The 25,554-nt window shown below is 42.0% G+C and overlaps 1 protein-coding gene across 5 annotated transcripts in view; it reads right to left on the bottom strand.

Moving 5' to 3' along the window:
- The window catches only part of LOC135224723 (zinc finger SWIM domain-containing protein 4-like), a 288,431-nt gene that overhangs the window by 180,972 nt on the left and 81,905 nt on the right, over positions 1 to 25,554 (bottom strand). Inside the window, exon 2 of one of the 5 annotated variants that reach the window (XM_064264019.1) lies at positions 14,032 to 14,209. The exons of the other annotated variants lie outside the window; for them this stretch is intronic. The gene's annotated coding sequence lies outside the window, so the exon portion shown is untranslated. The remainder of the gene's footprint in view (positions 1 to 14,031; positions 14,210 to 25,554) is intronic. 5 annotated transcript variants of the gene reach the window in all.

Here is a 25,554-nt window from a genome sequence, read left to right as displayed (position 1 = left end):
CCCGCCATTCCAGCGGATCGATCATTGTTTGCGTATGCATTTTCGGAATGACAGAAGCTCAACATATTCAGACATTCCTTGGAAGTTTTTTTCATATCGTAAATTTACGTTTATTTCCGTATCATTACGTGTCGCTCATTCTCATCGTTACCTAAGACTCACAATCGAAAAATGTATTTAAATGTAGAAAAAAAAACATCCTCACCCGTTTTTCATCGACTGTTTGAATCAAATATCTTCATAATGTCGGACATATGGAAACCTGACACCTACTTACATTATACAAGTATATAAGTAACATCCGTACTACAGAACTAATTTTCTGAATACATAAAACCACGATACATAGATACACACACACACATTTCTAGAAATGTTAGAAATACGTGTGTCTATGTTTGTGTGAATTAACAGAGCTAAGTAGCATGAACTGAAATGGAATTAAGACGTAGAAACGACAAAGGGGTACATGGAAGACCTTACGGAGCACATTCTCACTCTCGTTCTCTTCCGAAATGAACGGAACGAAAGAAAACTCCCAAACTTCCTAAACTACGAAGACCCACGACCGTTTCAAGCGAGCGTCAGAGCAACAAGAAATATCCCATTCCCGAGACAGTAAAAAAAAAAAAAACGGAAAAATGAAAAAAATAAAGATAAGAACAAAATAAAAAACCACATGATAAATGTGACGTGGGCTTAACCCTTTAATATAAATATCATGTGCTGTAACATCAGATAAGTGAGAGGGCGAGAAAAAAAATAGGGAGGGGAGGGAAGGAGGAGGAGGGGGTTGAGGAAAGGGAGAAAAGGGACCTCATGTTGCAGTGGTCATGTTAAGCCCACGAGCTCTTTGGACCATGGGGCCTTCGGGCCACGGATACCAACACATCGGCGCGACGATGATAAAACCGTTTCGGCCGCAAACTCGAATGTCCTTCAGCCGAATCGCTTTTTATTTTCGATCCACACGCAGAAACAATTCGACGGATATGGAAGCAAATCAAATGCCACTGCAGAGGGCCGCCGCAAAACCCGTCACGGGCCACAACGGCATTCCAGATATGGAACCGCGTGCAGTTGGCAAGCCTGCTGCTAATGTTCAGTAAGGGGCTGGGGTCCAGCCCAATGGAAAATCTTGACATATATGTTAATGCTGTTCGCCCGAGATCGTCTTCGTCGGTTCGTCCCGACGAACGTCCAGCGGAAAAGGAAGTCCTCCTCCATTCCTTCCAGGGGGAGGGGGGGACTGAAAAGTTAGCGCCCTGGATCCGCCACATCATAAAATATGCATGATTTTTTCAGATGGCCAGGCACCTTAACGGCCACCTGAAGATATCATCTTCAATTATGCTTATCTGTCCTCCGAACCAATCTGATATTCACGTAATGAAAAACCCACTTCCCTTCGCTTTTTTTTTTCTCTCACCCCTTTTTTTCCCCGGTGTGAGGTGGGAAGACAAAGCCTTTTTCCTACCTTCCACGAAGAGTGGTGCACCAACTATGACAAAATGTTATAAACCCGTCGTGGTGATTTCCCTCTTTCACGTAGATCATCATGGTTCCACACTCGATGAACTTCTCTTCCCTTCAATAAGAGTACGTTAATCGAAAAGTCCACTCCACTGACGGATATTAACAGAGAGAGAGAGAGAGAGAGAGAGAGAGAGAGAGAGAGAGAGAGAGAGAGAGCAACTAAGGTCATCTGTACTTCAATAAGTCCACCTCAAATTACGAGTTCTCCAATCAAAGCAATCATAAAAAAAGTGAGCTTTCATGTGTACCTACGATTCTCATTATACAGAGATGATTTCCAATTAGGATTCCAGCTTAATCCCGCAGATCTGACCAAATTTATCACGCTTTATTGTACAGACGTTTCAGTGCCTTCTATGCAAAGCAATAATCTTTCTTATTCTCACTTGCTGATACGTTGAAATTCCCCTCTTTGGTAAACATGAATATTTGTGAAGACTATTGGCTCATCTTGTCTTCAAACAATCGTTATGTATCTAACTTATCCCTCCGAAATGAGAGAGAGAGAGAGAGAGAGAGAGAGAGAGAGAGAGAGAGAGAGAGAGAGAGAGAGAGAGACGTGAACTGCATTTTTTTTTAATAAATAAAGTGGTGGAGGTTAAAACTTAGCAATAACTTTTCCCCAGACCCCCACCCTTGGGCACACCCGCCCTGGCCTCCTCCTCCTCCTCCTCCCCAAAAAAACAAGACTGAAATGGAACGAGAAACAGGCGAAACAAAGCGAACCATGACCAAGCATTATGTCAACGATATCCCCCTTCCCATCTCCCTCCCTTCCTCCTCCTCCTCCTCATCACACAACCCACACCCAATCAGGAACAGAGAGAACCAACGGTGAAAATCCTGTTTAGATTACTCGAGGAGAAAGAGCGAGAGAGAGAGAGAGAGATGAGAGATTTTGCCCGACATCCTCCAGCTCATGGCTTTAAAAAGTAGACAATTTCAACAGAGGAGTCAGACAGCATGAAGAACATCCTCGCCGTAACGAGGAAACCTCGGGAGAAAGAGCCAACCGCAGCAGCCGTTGAGGTGATCTTCTCCCACCTTTGACGGTCCAGAGAACACCAGGCCGACTGCTAGGTAATATCTAAAAATGGGGGGGCGGGGGGCTGCAGCGGTCGTCGACGCCGGGTCGGCCGGGAGATTCGAGGCTATTGCTCCAAGGGTCAAGCAGGTCAGCTGATGTGTTAAAGGGGGAGGGGAAAGGAGGGAAGGGAGAGGAAGGGGATGGACTGAATGGGCTAGACTAGGGTGGGTAAAAAGGAATGAAGAAGAGCCGTGAGATTCGTGATTTAACCACCCACGAGTTTCTTCTTCTTCTTCTTCTTCTTCTTCCTCCTCCCTCCTCCACCCACCACGCGAGGTATAACCCTTCCGTACACCTCGAGCACCATACCAAGAGCTGCACATATATCAGTGCCGAGATTCCTGGACTTACCGGTACGCTCGAATGAAAGCGTCTTTCGACTATTTTACATTACGGTCAAGAAGACATCTGGAGACTCTTCCAAACAACCATATATTTTTAGTAGTATTCGAGCAACATAATTATCAAAATTCTCTTTCCCTGCAAATGACAAATTTTTTTTTTTTAAGATACAAAGATTTTTTTCAACTGCGAGGACCAGGTTTTCTAACTTATTTTGTTATTAGTAAAATTCTGGTCAAACCACACGCTAAATACAGCAAATAATTACATAATATCTATGGTGCTTACAGAATAATTACTAATCAAGGAGAAAACTTTTCACTGTGTTATCTGAGGAAACAATAAAAAAATATACGATGGAAATTTTTCAAGATACAAATTCCGCTGCTCATACGAATCAATCTTTTACTCCCCATCACAATATTAGTTAATAACAAGAGTTCGAGGTCCTCGAGGAAGCCATAATCCAATCTTGTCACTCTCCTTCGTGAATTCTAAAGGGCTCTTTACCTAACCTGATCAACCATACGGGCCGAAAGAAAGCTTCAACCACTAATTCGAACATAACCCACTGGATCCAATTATAGTCGTAAATTAACCAGAATGGCGACAGTCATCCTGAGACGCTGCGGTTAAACACAGGGGCCTCTCTTCCTATAGGATCTCTCTGGTGCCGCAAGCCCTTCTTCTTCCTCCTCCTCCACCTCCTCCTCCTCCTCTTCACAGCCCCAGCATGGGTCATCAGGGGTCCCTTCGAAGTGTCCTGATATTTCCGGCTAAAGTGCCTCGCAACCCGAACTTGCCTCGAAGTCATCTCTTCTAAGGGTTTTTTTTTTTTTTTTTTTTTTTTTGTTTTTTTTTTTTTTTTTTTTGCACTAAGGGTGAAAGACATGGACAAAGGGGAGGGGAGGGGAAGGGGGGGGGGGTTGCCACCGACCGATTCCAGCGTTTCCGGGTATCATATGATATTCAAGAAATGGTCGTAAATAGTGGAAGACGCAGAGGTCAAGCCAAAAACTTGTACTTAAACATTCCCACAAAAATTCCAGGGTTTCCTTTCTTCACATAGAACTCCCTTAGTGCCAATGCGCAGTTCAGTGGAAGAACGCATGAAGACTGTACCCTTGTAATAGTAATATTGCTGATATATATATATATATATATATATATCTAGATATCACTCAATATCCCCATTCACGTTAATAAAACTCTACTCTCTCTCCCTGGGGCTCTGATGGCATTCCTTCCTCATTTCTGATAGTCCCCTCATAACGTCCCTCATGAAAAAGAGTCACTCAGTCCCTTCAAGAAGAGATTCCCTCCCCTTCCATTTTATTCAACACACCCCGCCCCATTTCCCTGACCCCACTCCTCACCCGCTCCCCCAACCCATTCCTCCCGACCCCTTGGTCAAGTTTCAGGTCGCCTTTCCTTCCTTCTTTCGTCTTTTATCATATTCTCCATTTGGGCCGTTTACAATATTAAATCACTCCCTTATTTTCTATTTTCCTATTTCTATCCTCTCATCAAATTTCACTTCAATGTTCGCCCTTCACCACAAGGAAAAGCCTAAGAGAGAGAGAGAGAGAGAGAGAGAGAGAGAGAGAGAGAGAGAGAGAGAGAGAGAGAGAAGAACCAGTCACAGCTCTAAAAGAATGTTCTATGAAATCCTGAACCAAATCATTTTCAGAGGTCAATCCAAAAAAACAGCTCCGTAACACCTTCAACACTAATCTGTAAACCACGAACAGGAAGCCTGCATTCCACAAAAAGAAAGAAACGGAAACGAAATGAAAAAAAAAAAACTATATTTACAGACTGTGTGTGTGTGTGTGTGTGTGTGTGTGTGTGTGTGTGTGTGTGTGTGTGTGTGTGTGTGTGTGTGTGTGTGTGTGACAGGGCTCTGTTATCGTGAAGCAGAGAAGCAGAAGAAACCTCCGAATCGGGGAGGCTCCTACGCCAACAAATAGCCACTTGAGAAACTATCTTGTAATATGTTTAAATGACGCCTCGTGTAATTCCGGATAGAAACAACGGCGATGCTTCTCCGGCCACACATCAACACTCAAATATTCCACTCACACATCCCGAGAAAGCCAACACCCTAACTGCTAAGTCAAGTGTGCAACGGCAGGGGGGTTTAGTGCTTTTTGCTCAATAGCAAACTTACGGAAACTGACAGGAGGTCCCTGCTCACTATTCAAAAAAGAGAGAGAGAGAGAGAGAAAGAGAGAGAATTTAATGCTATATAAGCGAATGAAAAATAAAAACTTATTATATCGATGCGTACGAAGGGCGACCCCCACCAAGGTTCTAGAGACCACACAAGTACAGAGGAGTGGCGCTTCGACCATAGACAGATTCAAGGACCCGAGTGAGAATCTTGCTCCTGCAGGACTCTTGGCAGCGGCAGCAGGAGCAGGAGCGGCGGCGGAGGCGTCGACGGCGATACAGGAGGAGGAGGAGGAGGAGGAGGAGACCTTATTGCTACATGAAACCTCGCAGTCAACCCTCGCCAGCAGCAGCAGCAGCCGCCTTCCTCCCTCCCGCCTCCTCCTCCTCCTCCTTCTTCTATCCTTTCCCTGCACACCCTTCATTTTCATCAGTACCATCCAAGTTCATTACCTCCATTCCTCCCGAAATCCGAGTGGTCAGATACGCGAGATTCCTCCTGAATTCGTTAGTACATTTTTCTTCCTGAACAGGACCATCGTTTTCTTCGGTGCGCCCTTCCTCGAACCCTTTGTCCGTTTAAACTTACCCTCTGGGTGGTGGCGGTGGCGGGCGGCCGTCTTGGGTTTAAGAAATCGAGCCAGTCTGAAACTCTCCACACGAGTTGTAGCACTGCTATCTACCTATACGTGAGGCCCCTCTCTCTCTCTCTCTCTCTCTCTCTCTCAGAATTAAATGTATTTTCCTTCAGACTTTCCCCTTTTTTTAGAGTCACATACAACCATTATACTCCATTCTTCGCCTGGTTCCATCTTCGTCAGTAACTCAACAGACCATCATTATCCATCCTTTCTGGTCCTCTTATTTTTATCCCCAACCGACACTACAGCACCATTCTCCTTTCCACCTCCTTATCGTCCCTAACCAATTCTCTCTCTCTCTCTCTCTCTCTCTCCTCTCTCTCTTTGTGTGTGTGTGTGTGTCACGCTTACCCTTCCTTCCTCCATTTAACTAATTCATCTGATCCTTTCTTCATCCGTACGCGCAAATGAAAAATAACAGGAATAAAAATGAACATTTCTCCCTTTCCGTAAAAACGCACCCTCCGCATTATTCCCTTAAGTATTTCTCCCCTGATTCGTTTCTTTCCATTTTTGAGCAAAACTTAATACAGTAATCTGAAGTGTATCTGTTCTGCTCTTTATCTTTCAACTTACGAAATGAAATGAAAAGGAAGGACGTTGGAACGGTCACCACTGGACAGAAGGGACAGCAGTGTGACTATACGTAATGTCGGGTTTCCGTACTGAAAAGACAAAATAATGACTCTCTCTCTCTCTCTCTCTCTCTCTCTCTCTCTCTCTCTCTCTCTCTCTCTCTCTCTCCAATAACCATCTATTCCCTTTCCCCGTTATTATCTTGTTTTTCTCCCATGCCATTATCTCTTATTCCCCTGCCATTGTTTAACACTTCACACAGAACAACTTCCAACCATCTCTCCAGACAATGTGACACCCTAACATACAAACGTTCGAGAGAGAGAGAGAGAGAGAGAGAGAGAGAGAGAGAGAGAGAGAGAGAGTCCTTTTCCAAAGAACACGAGTTACTCATAGTAGCAATAATTTATCAATTTCATTCGGTCACACCACTCTTGGAGAAAGTGCGCACGCATGCATCATGGGTAAAACCATTCTTCTTAAACTTGACCATTCTCTTGAAAGTATACGCCAGCGCCATCTGAACTAGCAGTAGTAGTAGTGCCGCATCAGAGGCAAGCAAATATGCAAACCACACCAATACTGCAACAGCTAGGAAGTGGCGCTGGTGCAATGAGACTAAATGCCGCCATTAATCGCTTGCATTATCATCCTTGCAACATTAACAGCAATAACTGAGTCAGTTCTAGGAAAAGTGGAACTCGAGTTTCACAAGTGTTACGCCAATGCTTCTGTATCGAAACTTCGATCTGTTTGTTAATTACTCCGAGGTTATACATTACAAATAACACATAATAAACATAATAACGTGGTCCCATATATATATATATATATATATATAATTATATATATATATATATATATATATATATATATACATATTATATTTATATTATTTGTACGTGTTTTATTTGTGATATGTGCAACCTAGGATATTAATGCAAATTATATGAATTCTCCGAAATCTGAATGGGCCAAACAACTTGTGTATACAGAATAAAAATGATAACTGGAGTACCAAACAGATGAATCTCTCAGTAACGAGAGCACCAGCGCAAAAAAGATTGAAAAAAAAATAGTTTTTTTCAGAGGGAACTTAATTTTCCAACTCATCTTAAAGCCTTCTCGGTACTCGTACGAATTCTGATAATCCCTGACTGCTTATGAATCGTAGTCAGTATATGTGAGAGGACATAGATGCCATGGGATTAAAAAAAAAATATATAAAAAAAAATCTCCAAATTATTACTTTTATTTCTGGCACAGGCTCCACCCAAGACTGCAATATCCCCTTCACCCAGTTAACAAAACTTCTCTCTCTCTCTCTCTCTCTCTCTTACCCTACCACACCCAGGTCCCAATCGTCAAAAAGCACCGCACCCACATCCAGATGTGAGACCTAGCGTGCGCGCGGGCGCATGCGCAACGCAAGTGTCTGTCCGAACCTTCTGCGGCTTTCGGGAGCAGGAGCTTTCAAAGGAGTTCCTCCTCTAGCGCAGCGCAAAGTGCTTGGGGAAGGCGCACACACACCGCCTGTCCCAGGGATTTTCCCCTCCTCGAAATGGATGCCACCCATCTCGCACACAAACCCACCTCCTCAATTCATCCATCCATCCATTGCCCCTCGTTTCCTTCGTTCTCATTGTCTTAGGATGTTTCCCCTCCAGTGAGTGAAACCCCTCTCTCTCTCATTACTATTTTTCTTTGTTATTCCTTCCCCTCTCTATATATATTTAGCTATATCCTTTTATCCTCTTTTATCACCCGCCTCTTCATCCCCTTCCATCACGTTTTATTATTATTATCATCATCATCGTGTCCGTGTCCCCTTCCCCTAACGTCGTCTGAAAATCTTAGCTAGCTAGCTAGCTTCTCTCTCTCTCTCTCTCTCTCTCTCTCTCTCTCTCTCTCTCTCTCTCTCTCTCTCTCTCTTATCCTCGAGATTCTTTTCCCCCAATCCATCATCTCAACCTCCGCGGAAGAATCGCTGCTTTTCGCATTCCCAGCTTCTTAATCCCTTCATTATCGTATTTGCTTAGATTGGACTCCTCCTCCTCCTCCTCCTCCTCCTCCTCCTCCTCCCTCTCCCCTCCTACCTCCTCCTCCTCCTCCTCCTCCTCCTCCTCCTCCTCGAGGTTCCTTGGCACGTGAAAGGGGAAAAACGGAGATTGACACTCCTTGTCATTTCGCTCCTTTTATCCCGCATATGCATATACGCACAGTAGTAGTAGCAGCAGCAGCAATAGCAGTAACAGTAGCAGAACCATTAGAATTAGGGCGCTGTGATCTTCATTCTCCCTAATTTCCTCGTTAGAACTTCACATCTGCACACGCGTGAATCAGTGCATTTTTTTAAGTAAAAAATTGCACAGGGGGAAGGAAAGTAATCATCTATTTAGACCCCACCTACCTCGAGTTTCAAAACTCACTCCCTCTCTCTCTCTTCAGAGAGAGACCTTCAACCCTAAATGTAAGTTATTTCAGATAAACTAAATACCTAACGACATGAAAATTCAGTTCATAATCTTAACTCAAATAAACAAAAAAAACTTGAGTTACAGTTCAAAGCAGCATAGCTCATGAAGTCTTTTCATGACCAAGAATGTGCACCTCTACACAAAACCTTATTCGTAACTTCGGAATGACATTGTACTGCAGTCGTCCTGAATACAAACAGGTAAATTCTCATGTAACAGTGTATAATCAGAAATCAAGATATACAAAAGGATACTAACGAAATGGACAGGAGTATTTTCTCTTTCCTGGCGAGAAATTCGGAGACGGCCGGGTCTCCGACTACAGCACGCATCAGCCTTCAAGCAGTGACTCGCCCTTCTCATTCCTTATTACATGGACACTCCGGAACTCCTATGCACATTCAATCCGTGAATAAAACAATTTCCTATATACATAGACCAAACATCGGTTTGTTTCGACACCATTTCTGTGAAGACATTTTCCCCTTAATTTCATAATCCCTTCATATGTGTCTATATACCTAAATAAACAAGAGAGAGAGAGAGAGAGAGAGAGAGAGAGAGAGAGAGAGAGAGAGAGAATGATTCCTTCAATTGTCATTATAACCTTCAACAGCTCCTTGCTACAGTACCACCTCCTCCTCCTAGCTAGTGCACAAGGAGCCGCCTCTCTCTTTCTGGACCCTCTCTTCTAGAGGAGGAGGAGGATGATAAGAAGAAGAAGAAGAAGAGTGTTGTTGCCCCAACCACACCCAGTAAGCAAAGACCCTCTCTGACTACTACTACTACTACTACCCGTCCTTCCGTACCTTCTTCTTCCACTCGAACAGTCGGGAGCTTTGTTCGCCGAACTCCCTTAACTTAACTTTTATGATCATAATCAAGGGACACCCAAGAGGGTGACCAGAATCAAACGGTATTGATTACGCATCCTAGTTAATCACGGCGACCGAGAGCAGTGCGCCAAGATACCAAAGCGTACGAACGACTTAACTGCACACACACATATCCCGAAAATCGGCAGGATTTAGTCGTCAACCAATCAAAAATGCGTCCCATCACTCTCTCCTTAAATACCGGCATATATATAATATGCCAAAAAGAGATAACTTATATAAAGTTTGTATGCATGTACGGTGCGGATCCCAATTATATTTGAAGATACCTTTCCCGACAAGTCACAGATTTCTTTCATATTTCGTAACTACCTGGAACATCAGACAGCTAAATATAATCATTACTAGAAAAATTGAAACTCTCTCTCTCTCTCTCTCTCTCTCATGGCTTCCCGACGACCTCTCAGCGCGGCAGACCTCCTGAGCAGTAGTTGAGGTCCTTCGACGAGTCCATCTCGGTTCTCCCCAACCGGATGAAGGAAAGGTTTTTGCGTTTCCAGCGTGGAAGGAAGGGGTTACCTGTCGTTCCTCCTCCTCCAATTCCACCTTGACCTGTGAACTAAGACATGGGGCTGCTTCTCCAAGATCCGGACTCTTCATATGGACCTTCGACACGCACGCACTCACACACACACACACACACAAAGGAACCAGTCGCTCTTCTATAAGGGTTGATTCTAATGTCATTCTACACGCAGCAACGCTTCTCCTTCGAGATACTGTATACTGCGATACAATGCGACCTTTACCTCCTAAACTGCCACCAGAAGTTATAAACAGCAATAGTATGTTAAGACTTTAATAGAAAGCTAGACAAAATCATTAGAACACAATGAATGCACGGTAAAACCTGCTCCTACAGGTGAGTGAGCACACGATGTCTCCTCATCTAAGGCTGGACTAACAAGTCTTTGAGACATCCTATTCCTTGTAACTCCCTCCTTTTTACCTGTGCTTGGCTCTCTGCTTGACCCCGATGTTATCAATTTTCTTCTCAAGTCCGCGAATTTCGAATCCCCTCGCGTATCGCGGTATGTAGAGTGAATGCGCGAGAGAAACAACGCAAGAATATATGTCAAGGTTTCGCTGGAACAGTCATCTAATGCATCTTCATAGTTTTGCAATCGCCAGCGGAGTAAGTTCAAGAAAACTAGACGCTTAAGGTAGATGTCCGGAAGGGGGGGGGGGAGGAGAGGAGAGAGAGAGAGAGAGAGAGAGAGAGAGAGAGAGAGAGAGAGAGAGAACGCATGCTAGTTTCAAATATTTGTGCTAAAACAATTTAAGACATTGCAATAAATGCCTCAAATATTTAACTGCAACAAAGGCCATCCTGCAAGAGTAACTGAACGCGGAAAACAAGAATATCCCGGCTCTGAGGCGACTGATGCGCATAACACAATAATAAAAACTAACAACAGAAGTGTGCTCCCATATAACCAAATTACAGTTCACATACAGACCTGGCTCTCTCTCTCTCTCTCTCTCTCTCTCTCTCTCTCTCTCTCTCTCTCTCTCACACACAACTGACGCAATTCAACGACGCCGAAAACCGACCTCTTCTCCACAACCAAATTCCTCGATATGAGTTGGTTAATCAACCATAATAATAGGTTCCTTCTGCTCACCGAGCCTTATCCTTAACGTCACAATTACCATTATGGCAAGTAGGAGACAACGCAGTCCATACTAATGCATACTACCAATTGAACCACGGAACCTGTGCACGCACACGCACGCGCACACACACACACACACACGCACACACAACAACAAACGTGAATCACAGGATCTACAACACACACACAAGTTAACTGGAAGCATAAACACAACCAAATGAAAATACCGAGAAAAAATGACGTCAACCCATTCTTTACTGTTTTTCTCCCTAATATATCTGCCATTCTCTACTGCATATACATTCCAAGATGCTCCCACAGCGAGGAAAATGTAAACATGATCCCATATATGCCATTACGTACATTCAATATGAGTTGTTCAATCGATACTACAAATAGGAGACGCCAGGACCGCTCCTTGTGTGTCGTTCTCGACGCGAAAGTCAAAAGACAGATAAAAAACACTATCTCCGGCGAAGACGTCGACGCTACGACACTAGTTCGGCTGTAGACCTTTTTATCCCGTAGGAGTGGTGGTGCAGGCGTTAATCTTCTGAATTAAGTAATTCTTTTAGGGGTGTGGAAGTAACCCTCATATTTTTTCCCGCCTTGGCCATGGCCACAATCAACACAATTAACTAACCACCAAGTACACTATTTACTTTTGCGCACACACATTATTATAAAGCTTTCAAACTAAATTAAATTCGTGATTACCAAACAGATTCAATATAATTTCGACCTTTTACAGCAGAATTTGATATAAAACCAACTTGTCCGGATCTAATATTTGTCCAAAACCTAACTGGTGTGTGCGTTCGTTTGCAAATGCGTGCAACTCAGACCATATGGCACTTTCACAAAGTCTAACCATTCCACCGTCAGCTTAGAACAAAAAAAAAAAAAAATCCACCAACTTAGCTACACTGATGAATGACCTGTCCTACAATCATCTGGTCAGTCATCATCTCAACTATAATGATAATAACTACAGAAAAACGGTCCATACATTAATCTCCATAAACTCATGACCAAAGTTACCTTTTCTACCAGACGAGCGTAACCACACAAAACAACCCCCTATAATATTCTCTCTCTCTCTCTCTCTCTCTCTCTCTCTCTCTCTCTCTCTCTCTCAGAGAATGGCTTTTAAACGGACACAGTTGTAAGTGGGAGGATCCCGACCGTACATCCAGTTTCCCTTTCTATTCACGGACACTTGAAATCCTCCTCACTTCAGGCCAATTTCTATCCCAGATGATCCATATGCTAGATGACTTGAGTGCTAAAAGCACAACAGCAGCTATAGTCCACAGATCTACTCAAGGGGAGACCTCATGTCCTCTATGACTCTGAAACGCCCTGGCCACTATACTTTGCTGCTGCTTCTCTCGCACAGAGAAAAAGATATTCGGCCACTAACCTGCCTCGCTCCGGGGGCCAATGGTGGGTGGCTGCCTGGCTCTTGTGGACCAAACAGGGACTACCTTTGGTTATGCTAAACATGCTGTCGTCCATCTTGCCCACTTCTACCAGCTCTCTGCCAAGGGAGGCCCCTACCCCGTGGGCAGGCAGCAGCAGCAATGGTCGCTGTTGCCCCAAGAGATCACCAATCTTCTTTCTTCTCTCCTCCTACACTCGGCAGTGCGGCTATAGTTCCGCTAAGGGCATCATCATCCCTTGCCAACGCTGCTGCACACCCGGCCACCGAGGACGCCGCCCCTTTGTCGGACCTTCTCGGAGATCATAAACATCCCGGAGGAGGATTCCTCCTTTGGCGATCGGCGGGCCTGCAGGAAGTCTTGACCGCCGTCCTCCCTTCTGACCACGTTTATTAACACACAACCAAACGGACTCTTGGACTGGTGGCCTCGGCAGTCAGACCCTTGGGAGCTTCTAACATCGCCAAAGGCTTCAACGCTACAAGAATCTTCACCACCACCAAGAGCAACCTCAACCAGTCTCTCTCTCTCTCTCTCTCTCTCTCTCTCTCTCTCTCACAAACACACACAGTCAATTTTAAACAGATTCAGTTTAAATGACCATTCATTTCTTTCTTAGGGACCAGAAAGTTGGAAATCATCTCTTTATTCATTCGTTGCATTCATTATTCATAAGCTCATACTAATAGGAAATTACTATCTGATAGTACAAGTTGCAGATATGATTTAGCAATTCATGAATTCAAATTGCTAGTTCTTCGAATTCCAGTTAGGCTACTAGAGATGGGTAATTATCGCCAATATAAATATGAATATAATGCATCAGTTACAACATAATGACTGCGGTAAACATATTGCAGGTCTCTGGCGGCGGGATTATGAAATGGGTCTGAACTATTTTTCAGTATCTATCTACATCGACTTGAAATTTCCGCGACGCCCAAAACAGTCCTCGCCCTCCACGCCGGCATCGCCATCCTAGGGCGTCCGTGGCATGTAAATCTCGCCTAATAGGTACCCGACTCCATACTTTTTCAAGTCTGAAGTCGCTCTGAGGGACATCCACCTCCACCTATACCCCTCCGCTAAAGAAAGGTGATGTGGTGACGTAAGCCGACTAAAAAGCAACCGGTTACTCTTGATGCAGTGCAGTCTGTGAGAGAGAGAGAGAGAGAGAGAGAGAGAGAGAGAGAGAGAGAGAGAGAGAGAGAGAGAGAGAGTCTACGGAATAAATAAAGTATCTTACCGTTCCGTTACTACGTACAAGGCTTGTGAAACAAATTGTAAACTGGAGGGGTAGAACTCACAGAAGAATGATCTCGTGAGATAGTCCTCTCTTGGAAGGAAGCCCAAGAGCTCACTCGCAGAAAGCGATCGGCTGTAAATGTGTCGAATCATTTCTTTTCTGTGACATCAACACTTACCTGGAAGAAGAAGAAACTCTATTAATTTCCCGGGAACATTAAAATGACATTTTTATAATAATATAAAGTTTCACTTATACTTACCCGGTGGTTACATATAGCTGACGTCAGGAGACGACAGCTATATGTAACCACCGGGTAAGTTATATAAGTGAAAAATGAGAATAAGTAGGCCAAATAAATCATTCAACAGGATTTAGGTCACGTCTCTGAAAACAAGCCTCCAACCTAAAAAAATATAACGCTAATAACAGTAGCCAAAACACATACTAAAAGAATACCCTGACATTATCAGGAGCTAATCAATAAAAGCACAAAATCTACATACATATATATAATACTTACAGCCTGAGAGACAGACTAACATACATAAGAAAAAATTCAGTTATATACATGAGTGGGGAAAAAATAGTCCAAGAATTAAAATTTGGCCACGAATTCACTCTAACTGCATTATCAGAGGTGGATTTGTTAAACTGAAAGCAATGCTAAAAGCAATTCTGACAGGCTGTCTCTGCTTATTTACATACATTACGACGCCATTAACAGCACCCTGGTCCTCTGCTACATTATATACGAGACATGATTAACCACATTATGGCGGGGGAAAAAAGTGGATATTATGTATCGAATTGCTTGCTGATGGCATTTCAATTAATTAGACACATCCACCCGGTTAACCAGCGGTGTTTGTGCCTAATGGTATGGCTGGCTTTCTCCCTTTCTCTCGCCAAGTCTTATTTCCTACATTTTGACAAATATTCCTCCACTATATATATATATATATATATATATATATATATATATATATATATATATATATATATATATATATATATATTTGTATGTATATGTATATTATATATATATATATATATATATATATATCTTTCATAATTGTGACTTCCTCTATTTCTCTCCATGCATCTCTCTCCGTATTTCGAAGTCAAAAGGCCGATGAAGAAAACGGAAAGTCTGCTAAATACGCAACAAGAGGAAGCCCAGGGTAGAGGTAAAATGCTTTGGAATCCACGATTCTCAGAAAGACTGGCTCCTCGCTCGCTTCCTCCCTGGCCGAGGAGTCAGTGGGAGAGCCCGTTGCAAACGGCAAAAAAATACTCGACCGAAGGAGCTTGGGTGGGTGGCTGGCCCCTCCGGTTGATTGGGGAGAGGGGAGGGGAGAAGAAGCGAGACCGAGAGAGAGAGAGAGAGAGAGAGAGAGAGAGAGCGGGCCTGGGTCCCACTCGTCATGGCGACTGATTCACAAAGGCTAATACCGGTTACTCGGAACTTGACGTATACGTAGCGGGTTTCCGATAAACAGAGCTTGCGTGATTCCCTCTCGATTACGCTTGCGTATAAGCGGATGGATGTCTATACGCTGGACACGTGGTCTAAAAAAAAAGTCATATACGGCCAGCTATGGCGATCTATTCATACTACGAAAATACACAAGTGTATTCGCTTTAAAGATTATACTTGGATTTCTCTCATGTTTCAGATTTCCGAAGATTTAGATAAAAAAGAAAAAAAAGTAATCAGCATCTGTCGTTCTCAATCTGCCATTACGGAGTAAATGAACGCGAACATACGCACGCGTGAACACGCAATGACTCCGCAAACGTTCGTGGTTTCACAAAAAAAAAATACAATTAACGAATCACTGCCCCAAGGACTTTCACATCTGACTCATCGCAAATCCCGATGTCAAATTTCATCTAAAATTAACAGCAGAACAAGAGAACAGAATGATAAAAATGATCCTTACTCATCATCATCATCATCCTCGCTTTCCATTTCACGTTTCATTGCCACGCTCATTCTATCCGTAGTCACTATCATCAATGTGATTATTCACACAATCACAAATGAGCACCATCGTTTACTCGTCATTTTTTTTTCCACGCTCCTCAATGAATCATATTCACGGGGTCGTCCTCAGGCCACCTGTCAATTCACGAAACTGACAGATGGAATGGCCTTCGAGAAGACAAAAGAACCGCCACTTTCCAATCACTTCAACGAACAACGAATACAATTTGTGCTCCAGGGGATCCATCGCGTCATTAAATCGTGAGGACGCAGAGATTCTGATGAGGGAAGGTAGTATACTACGCACGATACGCAACCTTGCTACAGGAACCTCAAATCTAAGTTCGTTACTTGAACAGTTCTCATTCTTACAGGCGTATACTGTATATTAGATTATTTGTTACTATAAATATAAATCGTACATTTTATACCAAACCTTAAAACATACATGCATAAAGAAATTTCCTCGATTCAATCATTACAAGTTATAAAACCACAATGTTGTTTTAAAAAGAATGTCTACGTGGAAAATTTTAGATGAGGAAAACTCTATCAAGAGAGTTCATAAGATATTCTAAAGGGTCCACAATAATATAATTGTTAACACGAGCTTTCAACAATTATATTACAGTGGCTCTTTTAGAACATTAAAACCACTGTCAATAACAACAACGGTTCAACATTATGTCGTTTCCCCCAACAAAAGGTGGCTAATTTTATAATAATAATAATAATAATAATAATAATAATAATAATAAGCCAATGTACTCCGAAACCAACTTGTCACTTACAACAAAACGCAAAAATGATCATAAATCAACCACTAGGACACCTGACACACGAACAGCCACCTCATCCAAAAATCACAGCATCGCAAAACAATGCAACACCTGCGCAAACTTTAAATTTAACCATCACGCCACGCAACAAAATACCCATTATAGATTTCATGTACTGCCTGACTATCCACATTTTAAATTTACAAGGCAGATCTGATAAAAAAAAATTGTGATCTGTTCCCAAAATAAGGCAATTACAAACGATTAAAAATATTTGTGAGGGAACTGACAATGACGAAGAAAAACTAATACATTCGAATCGGAAAAGAACAAGAACTTTATTTGGAATCAACACGAGACGGGTAACATACAAATAATGAAGTTAATGTTTAAAGAAATTTCTCTAAAGAGTATATTAACGAATAACAACAATACCTCTCGATATTGATACATTAATCACACATACTCTGTCTTTAACAACGAAAAATTTGAAATACACAAAAATAATAAAGCCTTACAGCCCTAACGAATGTCTTGTAAAAAAAAAAGGGGGGGGGGGGGGAACATATGATAAATCTGTCACATCTAACGATACTTTAAAACATGTGCTTGCTCAGTCACTGGAAGTCTGGAAGACGGAGAACCACGTGGTCAACAACAATCACCTCTAAAGCCTTGGTGACCAATGCTAAAACCATTGAAAGGCACCCTTACTTGCCACTGCCCTATACCCACCCCCCAACCCCCAGCCCACCCAACATAAGCATATTCTTTCCTTCATCTCCCACCCCTGGACCTTGGTCAACCCATGTGCTTGCTGCCTAATTACGTAATGGGGAAACGACGCCTTTAACCCAAGGCTTCTTTAAGATCACTTTCTCTTGCGCCGACCGAGACCACTCCGCTTCTCGGTCAGCCGTATTTTATTTGACAGCGGAACTGACCGTGAGGCCATTTTTATAAATACAATTCATCTTTTCCAGGTCAAATTGCTGCTCGTTTCTTTTACCACCACACCACGACCTGGGTATTTCCATTTACGAAAACTTGTAACGGAACAGCCCCAGAATTGCAAAGGCTCAGAAAAAAAAAAAAAAAAACACACACACACACACACACATATATATATATATATTGTCCCATAGCTACCCCAAGTTGAGCGAACGCTTTGCTGTCGTCTTGGGATTTAACACTACAACAAATAGAAATGAAGAATTAAAATATGCTGAGGAGTACGCAAAATAACTATTGCTATTATCATGAATAGTATCTTTTATACTTCTTCAGAAACTGTGTGGATGTTGCCGATTTATTTTTATCTTGTTACCTCATCTAACTACTAGATTGCGTATGTTACTGTCTATACTTTGTATATTCCATGTATATGGCCTTGAGCTAAAATAAAATTTACTATTATTTTATCATTATTACTATAACCAGCTTGACTACAGTCCAGTTTGGATAGTATTTATTTCCATGATATATATTTCACAAAAGGTTATTTTATCCTGCTAGTTAAATGGCCTTTGAAACTTATTGCAAAGGTTTGCGATAATACAGTAGACAAGCAACAGCGACAACGCAAGGAAAGGGTTAAAATAATGTGCAATGCCGTCGCAAGCAAGCGATAAACATTAGTATGCCCAGTCACGCAACACTGCGCACAGACCTGTAGGCGCTTCACGAACAAAAAGTATGCAAAAACTCCAAATAATACTCTGAACGTACAGACACAGCGGGTACAAAAAGAAAGGAAAAGCTACGAAAGAACAAAAATCCTTTAATGTCTGAACGCAAAGTGAAAAGATACAACAAAGAGAATGTAACATTTATATAAAACCATATATAGCCGACATTTAAGCAAAAGATGATAAGCATGGTGACCATTTTACTGAACATATATATAAATGAAACCAAACTATATAAGAGACCAGAGCCAGATAACATTCCTGATTTTTTCACACAAATAAGTCAACTTAATCCAATAACTGGCAGTAGAAAACAAACGAGGGTTCGAAAGCAACAAAGGAGAATATAACCAAAAGAATAAGAGAGAGAAAAAAAAGTAAATACATTTCATCCCTCTCTCTTTACACGCTGGAGATCATAAACAAATGCGGTTGGCGCAACATCCCAGCTAAAGAAAGACATGCTCCTTGCCGAGTGCATTACAAGATTGTGTGTCCCTCTTACCCGCAAGCTCTCTGTGGGAATATTAACCCTCCCCTCAGTCCAGCCTCCCTCCCACCGACCTCAGTCTTTACTCTCGCCTCCCCCCCAACCCCCCCTCGCTCTCGTCCCTCCTCTTCCCCGCCACGGCTCCTCCTACTACTCCCCCCACATTCCGCTCCCCACCCCACCTGCTCCCCTTCCTTGGTCAAGGTTGCAACCCATTCATTCTTATTACGATATTTTCCTTGGTAAAAATTTCCCTATTGTGGCTCACCACAGCGCTCGTTTTCAGTGACGCACATGAAGGAGTCAGCGCTTCATCGTGCGCACTCGTTTAATCGAGGTAACAACATCCACGTACTGCGGGTTCCTTATTTGTGTACGTGTACGTGTGCGTTTGCTTATACTCGCATTACTGAGACTGCAATGGCGGAAGTCTCAACGCAAACATACAAAGCAAGGAACAGCGAGCGAGGAACGGAGAATGTCTTCTTGTGAATGATTTTCACCGGAGTGAGAATTACGATCACTCGGCCGCGGACTTACCGTTTTAATGGAATCAACTGTCTCTCTCTCTTTCTCTCTCTGGACCAAAGCTGCGACCCGAAATGCTAAACTATCGACTATTTACGTACACACACTACCTAGTTCAACAAAAGTATTCGGGATTTTAAACACAAGCGTCCATGTCGCCGCCCCCTTACCCGGGAATCGAACAGGGGACATGTATTTTGTGAGCTAAACGCGCTATCACCGCGCTGCAAGACCAGATGAGAGAGAGAGAGAGAGAGAGAGAGAGAGAGAGAGAGCTGTGGTGGTGGTCATCAACAACAACGAAAGAAAGAAATAAAAGTAAGGGGATCGTCGACGAAGAAGAGCAATCAATACCTTGCAACCTTCAACCCCAAGACGTCCTCGTATGCACGGCCAGCACTCAAGTACCTACATGACGCAAAAGCAACAACGTTACAGCAGTTCTCGCGAGCGAACATTTCGCCGGAGCAGAGAGACAGACGGCCAGGGCGGAAATGCCTCCATTGAAATGGCCATCGTGCGATTATCGAGAAGATTATCAATATTCAAGAGGATTCTCCGGCCGCTTTCGACCCCTTCCTGAAGATATACCTCACATTTAACTTACAGCCAATAAAACCACATCCCTTCGAGGCTGTGCACTCTGTGTACTAAGTATAACGAGGAACTATTAGTGAGAAATGGACATGACCTTCAAAACCGAAAACTTGACATTAGCTCAACCACTGTTCTTCTCATAACGCTGCAGAACTACTGCTATCAATCATACTTTTTTTTTTTTTTTTTTTTACCACATCGCATTCGTTATCAACCGCATCACCCTCTTTCAAAATACCCACGGCTGCCGCCAAGCTTTCCGGTCATCGCTCTAATACATATCCGGAAACAAATGAACAGCCGTATCAGACACGCCATCCGGACACGATTCGTGGAAATGGGGTGAACCATCGCCTACACCAGAAACGTGGTTATCATTTCTATCACTCCGGTCAGACCGCGAAACACTTCCACTTGCCATTTTTTATATATGTTTCTTTTTTTATCTTGCTTTGTGACTCAAATAGCGCCAGCGCGTCCCGCTCACAACTGGACGACCAGCGTTCGAACACCAAACCAGATAAGGAAGGAATAGAGAGTTCCCTGAGAATCCATCTCACTCTACTGACCTCAGCAAAGAATTATGTATTTGGTTGTTGGTCGATCTTTGTGAATCGCAGCTGGGATGAGAGAGAGAGAGAGAGAGAGAGAGAGAGAGAGAACGATCAGTGCCCCACTAAAATGGTTTTCATTTGTACAAAAATGGGGGAGCAATCAGATGGCGTAATCTTCAACTCTCTCTCTCTCTCTCTCTCTCTCTCTCTCTCTCTCTCTCTCTCTCTCTCTCTCTCTCTCGTGAAAGGTATAAGCACGGGATAAACCTGACAATTTTGCGGGCAAATGCTTTTATAAGTCGAAAATGACGCTCATATATATATAGCCTGGGAGCTCATAGATAATTCTTACAAAATAAGTCAAACACAGCCTGGCCAGCTTAAAGGCACTCCGTGTGCGTCACAGAGAGAGAGAGAGAGAGAGAGAGAGAGAGAGAGAGAGAGAGAGAGAGAGCTTTTGGTGGCTGGTGTAGCCTGGGCATCTGACGGGGTGTTATGTTACCTGCACCTACTATCCCTCTGTTGAAACTCATATCTCTCTCTCTCTCTCTCTCTCATATATATATATATATATATATATATATATATATATATATATATATATATATATATACCCTCTGTAATTGTCACAAGAGCTGCCTTTGGATTGCGTTCTGATCCAACCTCCCGTTCTTTCGCATTAATGTGAAAATGAGTCGAAATATCTTATCGGTTTTCTCTTCACTTCATTGGCAGCCCGATATTCCAAGGTCCTTGTGATATTCGAGTGTTAAATGTACATATTTGCCCAATCTCGGACTCCAGTGTTCGTCCTTGGAGACGTTCAACCATTCCTCCCCCCCCCTCCCCCCTCCATACCTTAGTAACAGTGTCTGCGGTAGTATTTATGGCAGGTGGTGACGGAGGACGGGGAAGTGAGGGGGCTGGCGAAGGGGGGGCTGGCCAAAGGGTTACTGAGGAAGTGGGTGCAAACTGCTTTGAAAGAGAGAGAGAGAGAGAGAGAGAGAGAGAGAGAGAGAAAATCACGACCCAGAATTGTCAATGGAAAACATTAGACTCAGTGCACCATCACTCTAATGCGCTTCAATAAATTAACTAATGAAAAAGAATTGAATACGAACATACGAACCAACCGAACCTAGACAAAGCGCATACATCGCTACTCCCGGACGTTGAGGACATTTGGTCTAAACGGAAGGAGGGCGGACAACCAGAGAGGAAGGCACATATAAACGGTTAAAGGTCTACCGGTGAAGCAAAGGGAGAGAGAGAGAGAGAGAGAGAGAGAGAGAGAGAGAGAGAGAGAGAGAGACCACCACCGCGTCGAGGGTGAAGGCGTGGGGATTGGACGGGGAAGATGGGTGGTGTATAACAATGGTAGTGTGTGTGTGTGTGTTTGTGCATGTGAAGGTTGGAGGAAGAAGGAGGGAGAGGAAGAGAGGACCGATATCGTCATATGACCCACCTGACCCCAGTATCTATCCCATTTCCCGTGTATCATTTGCATCATCGTGGTGGGGTAGGATGTGCGTGGTCATCGGGGTGAAGTCAGTGTCTTCGCACTAAAGGCGAGGAACTCTGCAATATCTATCTATCTATCTATCTATCTATCTATCTAATATATAATAATAATAATAAATATTATTATATAAAAAATATTATTTAATTAATAAATATATATACAAATATATATCTATATATATATATATATATATATATATTATATATATATATATATAGATATATATTATATAATATATAATATATATAGATATATATATAATACGTATATATATATATATATATAGATATAATATATATATATATATACAGCGATACCAAATTTTTTGGCAGATGCCAATACCAACTTTTAAAGCCGATACCTGTTAACTCCATATTACTGTTATTTAAAGAATACTATATATTGTTAATAAAATCATTCTTATTCTCTGGTTATCGTATATTAAAGTTTCAAAAGGTGGAAGGTCATATAATAGGGTTATATTAACTGCATGTGTCTAATTCCAAGCAGTAGGAGTACAGTAACTCATTGCACCATTCACTTATACCATACCTGTACTGCATATGTTCAAATAGTACCCAACTCCAACAAATGGTAATGACTCATTGCTGACAGAGATAGACACATCCATAGCTAACCAAAATTAGAATTACAATAATATATTGTCAAATACACTGTACAGTATTAAGATACCCGCCATTTTTAAATGATAAACAATGATCCTATATACAATGATATGCCTATATATAGTTCGTTTGGTGGTCTCTGTGAATATATAGAGGCAGTCCCAGGTTTATGACAGTTTCGGCTTACAACATTCCAAGGTTATGACGCTTTTCGATCATATTAATCAGAATTTATTTCCAGGGTTACGATGCTGATCCAATGGAAGTAATATGACTTCAAAAAGCCAAATTATCAATTAAAAATGCATGTTCACATAGTTTTCAATACAACTAACGCATTAAAAGTAAGGTTTTCTTAGAATTTTTGATGATTTTCGGTGATGTTTCAGCTTATGACGCGTCTCAAGAACGGAACCACCGCCGTAAACCGGAGACTGCCTGTGATGAAGCAATTTTAAAAAGGTCCACTGGGCCACTCTTGGCTTATTATACAAATATCTGTTTCCCTTGCACAGAAATGATATTAACACATTTTTATGAGGGAAAAAATCCCAGGACCTGTCTATCATTTTCCCAAAAACACTAATTCAAAATTTACGTTAAAAAATATATGATTTTCACATGCTTTCGTCAAAATTCCAACACCAAAGAAAGATGGAGGGATTCATTTAACCTTGCCCCCACCAACAATGGCAAATAATAATAATAATAATTTATAAAAATACAGAAAAATCCTCATCACAGACGATGAAACGACACTGTAGGAATTATACTAAATTGACATTCACTAAACCTACCCTTAACGAGTCAGGGCTACAACGTTATTATTACCAACATCCTCCGCGGCAGAGTTGACATTTTGTGGCCCCCAATAACCTTACGTAAAACGGACGTCACTTCCCAAATTATGCCTTCACAAATACACCATACAGAGGGTAGTTGGATCCAGTACATGACAGCATTATCTAGTTAGTATTCCATTCAGAAAACGTCAACACTAAAATTCTATGTAGGAGATTCAACGATACAAGAAATAATGAGACCATGAATGCACATGCTATTTCACAGCATCGATTAAATGAAACAAGTGACGTCCGACTAGAATGCATGACGTAACTTCAAAGATCAGTTAACGAGAGAGAGAGAGAGAGAGAGAGAGAAGCATGCGGGTATGTAAGGAAATGAAAGCACAATGAAGATGTGGGTATTTGTGAGGGATGGATGGGCAAGAGAAAATGATGACGTATCTGCAGGTGGGGGCAGCTTACGATTTAGGATGGCAATAACGTTCAATTTCTAGATAACAAAAAGGGGGCGAGATACAATTCAATGAAATTTATAACTACAAAACTGCCCGAATACATATGTATCTTTAATACTAACTTATAAATCATACAATCTACAAGCTTTAATCAAAGACATCTTATTTTTTTTAAAAACATCCTGACAAACACGGAATTTTCAAAGAAGAAATGGCAAGCCCGAGAGGAGGACTGGCTGGTAACGGCGAACAAGGCTAATGCAACCCAATTCATCCCCAACAGAAAACCTTTAGAAGAATTTGTCAAGGTAAGGAGGGTACGCTAACACAAAGAAGGTTAGGTCAGAGTCATCTGTCCCTCAAGCTTTTCTTCTTCCGTTTAATGACACAGAGTACGCAGTCGTGGTTTTTCACCGCTTCAAAAAGAACTGTACAGCTCCACCATTTCGTGAGTTTATTTTCTTGCAATTTATTCATTAATCACACATGAAACTTTTTCAATCTGCAATAACCGTACTCAAAACATGTGAGTACGGCAAAACGTACCCAGAATACATTACGATACACAATACGACAAAACTCCGATGCTGAGATTACGTAATGCCAGCACACAAACAAACAAATAGCAATCGGCAGGCGTCATGACGTAGGATACATATAAATAAATAGAGAGAAACATGTGGGCATGACAAGGTTTGGGGATGGGAGAAATGGCGGTATGTGAAACCTTCCACCCCTTAGGTAAACATTGTTACCTACTTCCAACTTGTTTTCATTTTTTAACATTGTTTCATACACATCGAAACAAGGAATAAAATATGAGAAAACAAACAAAAAATAAAAGTAACGCCGATGCAACATTCAAAGAAGAAAAATGAAGCGAACAACAAAAAAAGTCAATAAAACACGATAACAAAACGGACTGTACCAAGCGGTACTTGGCAACAATTCGTTTAACCTTGAGGTTCAACTGCCAAGCGAGGGAGAGAAGAGAAAGACTGGGGAATAAAGGACGGGAGGACATTAATGCAACAAGAGGAAGCGAATGAGGGGAATAAGAAAAAATGCGATAACTACAAAATTTGAAATAAAGACCGAACATGTTACGAATAAGCTTTTATATCTGCAGTCACCCAATAATATACAAATAATACTAAATAATCATCCTAAACGAAGAGGAAATACAAAAGTCTTCAAAACGTAAAAGTAATTTAAAAAATAAACAGCAAATACATAAACAACAAATGACCAAAGAAAGGCAAAGGCATGTTCTTCCTCTCTTGCCGTCCTCTAAGCACGCTTCCAGATATCGCCTGCCGAATTTTACCCAACCTCATCCTATTTTTTTTACTAAAAGCTGCAATAAAAAAAATCTTGCGTAACAACATGTAAATGTATTTAGTCATTGCTTCAACCGACCACCCTCACAAAAATCAACAAGCATGCAAAATTAAATTGTAAAAAAAAAAAATTCTGAAAAAATAAATC

The sequence above is a fragment of the Macrobrachium nipponense genome, chromosome 12 (genome assembly GCF_015104395.2).
Source record: "Macrobrachium nipponense isolate FS-2020 chromosome 12, ASM1510439v2, whole genome shotgun sequence".
In the NCBI taxonomy this organism is placed as follows: Eukaryota; Metazoa; Arthropoda; class Malacostraca; order Decapoda; family Palaemonidae; genus Macrobrachium; species Macrobrachium nipponense.
This window is presented reverse-complemented; position numbering and strand designations above follow the sequence as displayed.